The sequence below is a fragment of the Egretta garzetta genome, unplaced genomic scaffold (assembly GCF_000687185.1).
Source record: "Egretta garzetta isolate BGI_Z169 unplaced genomic scaffold, ASM68718v1 scaffold154, whole genome shotgun sequence".
Lineage (NCBI taxonomy): Eukaryota > Metazoa > Chordata > Aves > Pelecaniformes > Ardeidae > Egretta > Egretta garzetta.
The window spans coordinates 4,847,829-4,856,058 of record NW_009259600.1 but is presented as its reverse complement, the minus strand read 5'-3'; positions in this window follow the sequence as shown (position 1 = coordinate 4,856,058).

Sequence of the window (8,230 nt, the reverse complement as noted above, 5' to 3'; positions counted from 1 at the left end):
CTGTACTCACAGTTCAAACCTACCTCTAATGGCCTGATTTGGAGCATTCCCAGGATTTCAGAGAGTTATAATTCACATCTGTGTTTCTAACTCCTTCATGCATGATTGTTTGAATGTGCACTTTTGGAACAGGTCCATGTCTAATAGGCTAAATTGTAGTTCCCAAATCAGAAGCCACATGGTATTGCTATATAGTTTTTTATTTTTCCTCTTATTACGTAGCCTTCCAATAAGGTTCTGTCAGTCCAGCACATTGGATTAATAGAAAACACCAAAGCCTACAGTCTCCACGTACCTGCTGACGAACTCACACATTTTGATTTCTACCAGTGATTTAGTAAAGCATTTGCACAATGGCCACAACAGATACTTATCTGCCAAGTAATAATTTATCAGAGTGCTGGAGCAGACTGGAATTATGCAGGGCCCACTAAGCTGACCTAGTATGGTAAGGGTAGTCAAGGTACAGATGAGATTCTCTTCTTTTTAATATTCATTGAGCCAAGCTAATTTATATGTCAAGCACAGGCTGCATTTACTTGGGTTTTCCTCTATTTCTCTACTAATTAGAATATTTTAGTTTCGCGGTAACATATGAAAGCATTGACAATGGCATTGCTTATTCCACATGTTAATTTTGTATGTGTTCAGAGTATGCTGACGAACTGTGTGCATTTCTCACGTTAAATTTTCATTTCTTGTCAAAGGAAAACTGGAAATGTAGTAAAGTGGATTTGTGCTTTTAATTTTAGATATTTCTTTTTCCTCTAAAACAATCTTGTACATGATTCCTCTGTACCATATGCTTTTGAAAATCTTTCGTTGGCAAGAAGTTTAAAAAGAAAGTAATATTCACTTCTCAGAAAAGGATTTTTGAACAAAGCAAAGCAATTGTGCCATTAATGAGAAAGTTAAATGAAACAAATGACAAGGCAAGCAAGAAAAAACACAGCATCACACTCAAGGAATGCACAGGCACACAATAGCTTATGCAATATTCCCCATCTGTCAAAGTCAGTAAATACAGAGATTTCATTGGAAATAGTCATTATAATAGGCCATGGGCCTATGGCTCAGTAAAGGCAATCAAGGAGCTTTTAGCACTCCAAGTAGTTTTCACCTGTAGGCAACTAAATGAGTTTCATCTCAGCTGTTGAGACACAACTGGACAGTACTGGTTTTGTAAGCCGCAGATCCTGATTGGTTTGAATACCACTCATTCCTGAAACAGGGACTGTGGGAATCGAATCTGTCACATCTCTAGAGTAATTTACACCTTTACAGTTTTGTATGTGTATATGTGTGTGCAAGCATGTACACGTGTCTACAGAATCTGTACTTCATGGATTTGTGTGTGCTTGTGTGCATATATACAAATATATGCATAAAATTACTTTGGTAGACTATTTTACTGTCATAATCACATAGGGCTTAAGTTTGGTGTATATCACCTTTTTCCTAATACAATATTCCAACAATTTTCTTCGTTGTCTTTTTTTTAAATGCCTTTGTGTTTCACTAAAACGCTGGGGTTTGTACTCACTTGCACTTGAGAGGACAGAGCCATTACGCTTGCTTTGCTGAGGAACATGGCTCTTTCCAGAGGTCTGCACAGCTGCTGGAAAGAGAAAATAAATGCACTTTTGGGGAGTTCTTTTTCCTCTAGAAAGCATATGCAAGAAAAAAAAATTAACTTTCTCTGTGTTTTTTCTCCCAAATGAGAAAGTAATTAACAGCACGTGTTGGGCCATTCACTAAAGACTACGATAAATGATTTACTGTTTTCAAGCTAATGAACTGAATGCTTGATCTAAAAAAGAAGTGTGTATGATTGTGCTCATCTTCCACTTATGACCTTCCAGTTCAAAGATCATCTTAACTCCTAGCTGTCCGATCCTGAAATTTGCTGAATGTATTGAAACTCGTTCTCTTAATTCATGTCTCCAGAGGTGCTCAGCACCTGGCAGTAGTAGGCCTACAGAAAGCTGTTGAAAGGATGAAAACAGCAATTTTTTTTCTTTTTGAGTGAAACACCAAGAAAGCATGGCTTTGTCACTGCAGCTCCACACAAAAGTATATTAAAAAAAAAACCAAAGCAAAACAAAATCAAAACACAGAAATACATAGGCTTCCTTGGGCTTGCCAGGGTAATGCCATACTAATCACAGATTATATTCTGAGACAATGGTTAAGCATTGGAAACACACTGCCCAGAGAGCTTGTGGTACCCTTACTGTCGTCAGAGGGGCTCTAAAAACAGATAAGAGACGCACATCTGCCAGGAATGATGAAGTATTTTCAGACTCATATTGGGGCAGCGGAGTGAGTACACGAACTCTTGAGGGACTTACTTTCTCTGAATCCATATTCAGGTTGTTCTGAATGCAAAAGCTTAGGCTCTGCTAAGGAATCTTACGAGAGTCAAGGGCCGTGACACTTCATTTGCTCTGCACCCGAAACTCCCACTGAAGCCAATTATTCAATCTAATTTAACAAAGACCACAGCTTCTCTGGCTGTGCAATTGTTGGTAACCATCAACAAACTGATTCATCTACAATTGGGCCAAATGTTACAAAATCTGTTTCTGAGTTCTTGTTTGTATCCCCATCATAAGATTACACCAAAATTAAAGCATGCAGTACTTGAACTAACTTCAAAGGCTGAGCTTGCACTTCTAGCTAGTTCACCCTTTTTATTGGTTCATGTTTTCCATTTGGCTTCAACATCTTGTTCCTTACTGATGCCCTTCTAGAATTTCATTTACAAATATTATGTCCCTGGTTAGTGAGCCATGCTAATTAATACTGTGGTGGAGGCTATGGATTATAGTAATCTCATGCCTCCTGCTTGGAAAAACGCTGCGATTTTTCCAGACGTTTACATGTAATGCCGTATTGAACATGGCCAAATTTGTCTTAGGGAAATGTATCCTGAACTCATTTAATCAAAATATATTTAACTAAGGTTGCTTATGCTGTTATCTATTGCCAGTTTTGTTAATCATGAAGCTCAAAAATCTCCATGCAGTAGAAACCTGAGATCCACAATTTCCTAATTAGATTATTTCAAACAAAATAGTAAAGTTAAAACAGGCTGGTTTAAGTATACATATTTTTAAAAGTTTATGCCAGTAACAAGTTTGTTAAAAAAACATGAACAGATGATTTGACTACTTTCTGGAAGCATCACACGTCTGACTGTGCCTCACCTTTCAAACCCGGGGCAACAATCTGACGTGGATTTTAGCTCCACTGGAGATTTTGTAGTCAGAGGCTCCCTGACTGATGGGACTTCAAGCACTGCCAAAGTTATGATTGTAAAGAAAACCTACTACATTTGCAGTACCATCAAATATCAAATAAAAGCTTTGTAGCCTTTAAACAACATAGCAATCCTAAGTCGACAGGTTCTTCCAACACCAAAATAAACAAAAGCAATGGCATTTTTTAGGAAGAGGGGATATCTTTTATTAGACCAGGTGATGTAATTGGAAACAACGGACAAGCTTTTGGGCTCACAATTTATTCACCAGGTCATAAAGAGGTCAAGAAATACATCATCTCTGGGGTACTTGTTATTTTATTTTTAATTGTGTTCATGAACTCTCTTTTCATAAATGGGCACAATTTGGTTGATGTGATTGCAGAATGATGATACAAGTCACAACAAATCTGAGACACCCCCCACTCCTTCTAGACTGTCATTTCAGACCCGGAAAGGAAAACTTGCCAGCATCTCGTAACACTTACCATGTCACCACCTCAACGTGAATTAAACCGGACTAAAATGAGAGGCTTAGAAACCTATGAGAAAAGGTCTAAAAACTTGCCACAGGAAACAATTGCAAAAGTGGCACTTTACACATCACCTGGGCCCATCTTTTTTGGTCAGAATGAGCTCTGTATTGTACTGGGTAAATTGAATAAAGGACATAGATATCTCTAGGTTAAATCCTACAGCTGCAAATTTTTAGGTGTCGCTCTCTGGGGTGCAGTCCCTAACCTGAGCAAGGCCTCTTCTCCTCTCTATGCAGCTTGCTCCTCCAAGAGGAGCTCACTGAGCCAAGAGCTACCCAGAGCAAGCATGTTGGACCTAACCAAGGAAGGGGCCAAGCGTGGTGACTTGTGGAGAGTGAGTCCAATCCTCTATTTATTTGAAGGAGGCTTTCCACTTCACAGCCACTGTTTTACACCCACAAAGTTGGTCTGTCATGTTCTGTGAGAACTAATTCCTTGAACATAACTATAGCTGTATGAACAGTAGCAGTAAGCCACTTTCTGCTTTCCTGGAGGTCAGATGATCACAGGTCGCATCTGGGAAAAATAAGAAGCTAACAAAAGGTCTGGTCTAAACCCCATCAAGGCAGGAAGAACACTCCGTGTTTCAATGGCTTTGGACTACTGAAGGGTACCTGTGAATCTTCTGCTCAGACTTAGTGTAACGCATCCATGATCAAGGAGGGGAGTACCAGTGCTTGTGTGCACAGACTCACCAGGGTTGCTGGGCAGGGCATGCAGGCATTGTCTGCTGTACCACCGTTTCCATACGGTAGATGATGTTCAGAGCCAGAGAATTTCGCCCTGTGTCACAGCACATCAACCAAACTGTGCTTTGAAAAGGAGTGTGAAAAGCTTGGCCTTTTGTCCTCGTGTTGTGGTCCTTGCTTTCAGTTTCCAAAGGAGAAACTCTGCTCCCATGCTGTTTCTACCCAGGGCACTTTCTGGAGCTGAACCCCGGCTAGGGATGCTTGTGGCCTACATCTGATGGGAGGTCAGTTGCTAAGGTGGGACTGTAGAGACTCGATTACATGTAATGATTTTGTGTGCTGACTGGTTAAACTGCAGATTGGAGTACTTGTCTGTAAAGGTGGTTTAACTCCACAGGTTCCTGTCCGGAAAAACAAGGATGAGGAATGAAAAAACATTTCTCAGAGTAAGGGACCTGTCAGCAAATACAGAGGAGTGAATGAAGAGTATAAAACCATCGTCTCTGATGGCTTTATTGCCATTGCAGACAGGCTACATAACATTTAAAAACACAACAGACAAAAGAATTCTGGTATCGTTTTAACGGATTTGAGCAAGGAATGGGGACTGGAAGAAGGTGTTTCAGTGGGTGTGGTTTTGTTTTTTCCTAGGAAATCAGATGATAACATAGAATGTTTCTGGTAATGAATGATGAAGTTAGACTTGTCTAAGTCAAACTTTTAGGTAAGAATGACACACGTATAGTGTATTACTCATTTTAAAATTGTTTATCTAACCAAGGTTTTCCAGCTGCTGAAATAAGCAGTGTATCTATTTTAGATAGGCCCTCGGAACCGGGAGGATTTCAGAGTGAGAACAATGAATACAGAACCAGACTCCAGTTCAGAAGAAAAAAAAAAAGTGGGAAAACAATTATCACATGAATGTTAATGCCTGACCTGTGGAACCTGGCGTGTTGTCTCATTCTTGGGCCTGAATACACAGATCTTGACAGCAAGTTGGGAACATGGGAAAGAGCTGAGTCTCTTTTTAAAACCATATAGCTCATGTTGGTACCTAACACAGGATCATTCGCGTACTTATATCACCATTTGATGTGTATAAACCCACCAAAATCTGCCTCTTCAACAAAACTTCAGAAATTGCTTTTTTTGAGATTTTTCTATTTCAGAAGCATGCATAAAGTCAACAAAGGCTTGTGAAATCCCTGTCTGCTCCATTTATTCTAATTTGAACTTTTGCTTTTTTTTTTTTTTTTCCTCTCCTTTGTTTACAATGCCCTTTTGGAAGTACAAAAATATTTTTCTTCCCCCTACTAATTTTGACTTTTTCCATTTAGGAATCATTGATTCACCCTTATTTTTTGCACAGCTGCCATTCCAATTCTGTTAAATAACTTCTTGTGCCGCAATATCTTTGTTTGTTCCACAGCACCATGGATTGATGTCGACACAGCCATGGTAAAAGAGTACTTGATTAGTTAATTTCTGGCACAGAAACGGGAGGAGGAGAACAAACGTATGCATTTTCATATGTGGCACACAGCATTGTTTAGGTTTTTTTTTTTCTTTTGTGATAGAGAGGTAGATTTTATAATAAACTATCTGGGAATGCAGCTGGCTCAGGGGATTGCTGATGTCCCATGTGATCTTTTTCCAGTAGATTTTTGGTTCTAATTTGATCCAGATTATGATTATCTAAAGACTTTTTGTGGCATATGCAAAATCACTTGATTGTCACAGTCCTGTTCCTAGTCGGCTCCAGTCCACACCGCAGAAAGTACAGTCCTCAGTATCACAGCTGGCACTCTTTGTGGAAAAGGCAAGGATTCACTGCCTAAATTTTCTCTCACTAAAGTCAGAGGTAAATTTTATTTTAAATTTCAATGGAGCATAAGCAAGAAAAGATTTAGCATTAATGCCTTCCTTCCCTCTTCAAAAGATGATCCCTTTCAAGGACACCACGAAGAGGCGCCAACTGTCGCTGGCGCTACAGTATTTTGGAGAGGAAAAAGAGGACTGCAGGCTCTAGTTTGGTAACTGCGGCACCCTTTGAGCAAACAGTCCAAACATTCACATCCAAACTGGAGCAGGTGCCAGAAACCCCAGGGACTGGGTGGACTGGGAAGGAAAGGACTGCTGTTGTCTCTGTGTCATATGCCTCGGTGTTTTCAGAAGGCTTATTTGCTTTGATGCATTTGGATGCATGGGGTCCGCTCAGGTCCAAAACTGCATTCGGCCTCATAACCCGTTCAGAAACTGGAGTGAGAGGAAGGAACTCTGTGCGCTGGATTAACGGAACTGATTATCTCTGCCCTCCTTCCACGGGTCTTCCTCCAATGTATCCTCTATCCTTTTTCTGTCCCTTATTTGCACAGTCCCGAACCGCCCTTTATACGGAACAATAAGGAGTTGGCTGTATATTCCACAGTAATGACGTCAAAGAATAATAACAATTAGCACTTCATTTAGCATCCTAACTATAACACAAAGATGCCTAGCCAGCAGTATCTCAGGCACATGGGGAAACTGGTCACATAGAAAAGAATTTAATGACCTGGCCAGCCATGAAGTAAGCTATTGAAAACAGCAACCGAGATTTTTTAATTTGCAGTGCTAGGTCCATCCACCAAAACATTCTGTCTCACCAAGACTGGCTTTTATAGGAAAATTCCTCATATATAATTTGTAACGATAGTAGCCATGAAACCTGCTATGCTTTTATCCCAATTAATTTCATATCCTCTTTTTCTGACATTGCGTAATACGAGGGCAAGTTGAGTGGAGCTTTTAAGATCCCCTAGACAACTCCCCTGCCATTCTTTTTCCTGGTCTCACCAAATGGCTGCATGAGCTCACCTCAGGAACAGCGCGGACCTTGTGGACCCAGGTATTTCTTAGATCCCCATGATCAGGTTATAGATGTATCTCATCATTCTTTCTGCATGACATCATTTAACATTCGGCTTTTCGTGTTAATCCACACAGGAAAAACCCTTGGACATTCTTTGGTCTCAACTATTCTAAGAAACTTTTCTTCAGTTTGAGGAACGTTGTCCAAATTGCACCTATTCAGGCTGCTGTTGCAAAGACTCTTCTCCCAACTTGCAACCACGGCTGTGTGATTGCGCTCTGCAATTTTCTACTGACACTTTCCTCTTCTTTAATCCCATCAAAGGAAAAGCAACTTCTCTTCAGTTTTAAGGGCCCATCTCCTCTGTCATTTGATGTCTGGGTCTGCTGGCTTTGGCAAGGGAGCGCAAGGTTTGAATGAACACCTCGCCGCACAGGAGGGGCTTTGGTTTTTTCAAGGCAGGAATTTATAGCATTTAGTGTAAATCCCACAGAGACTCCCCAGGAACAAAAACGACAATACCATATGCAGGCAGTGATTAGGTGGAAACCATGGGCAAACCACACGTGTGCCTCGTTTCCAAGAAAGGTACAAAAATTGGCCAGGGGATATCCAGAGAGGTTTACAAATTGCTTAACTTGTTTCTGGGCTTGGCCAATCATTCTCAGCAAGCTCTATAAAGATGATTATTTCATGTATTCTGGTATTAGGGCCGTTCGGGTTTGACAGCCGCTCTGGAGATCTGGAAAGGCCACCGATGTGTGCGGGAAGGGCGGAGGGCACCGGTTTGTTGGGGAAGCGGTGGGGGCAGCGAGCACACAGCACGGCCGGGGCTCCGGCCCGGGCCCAGGGTTCCGGCCGGCTTTGCTGAGGCCGCCCCCTGCGCCCG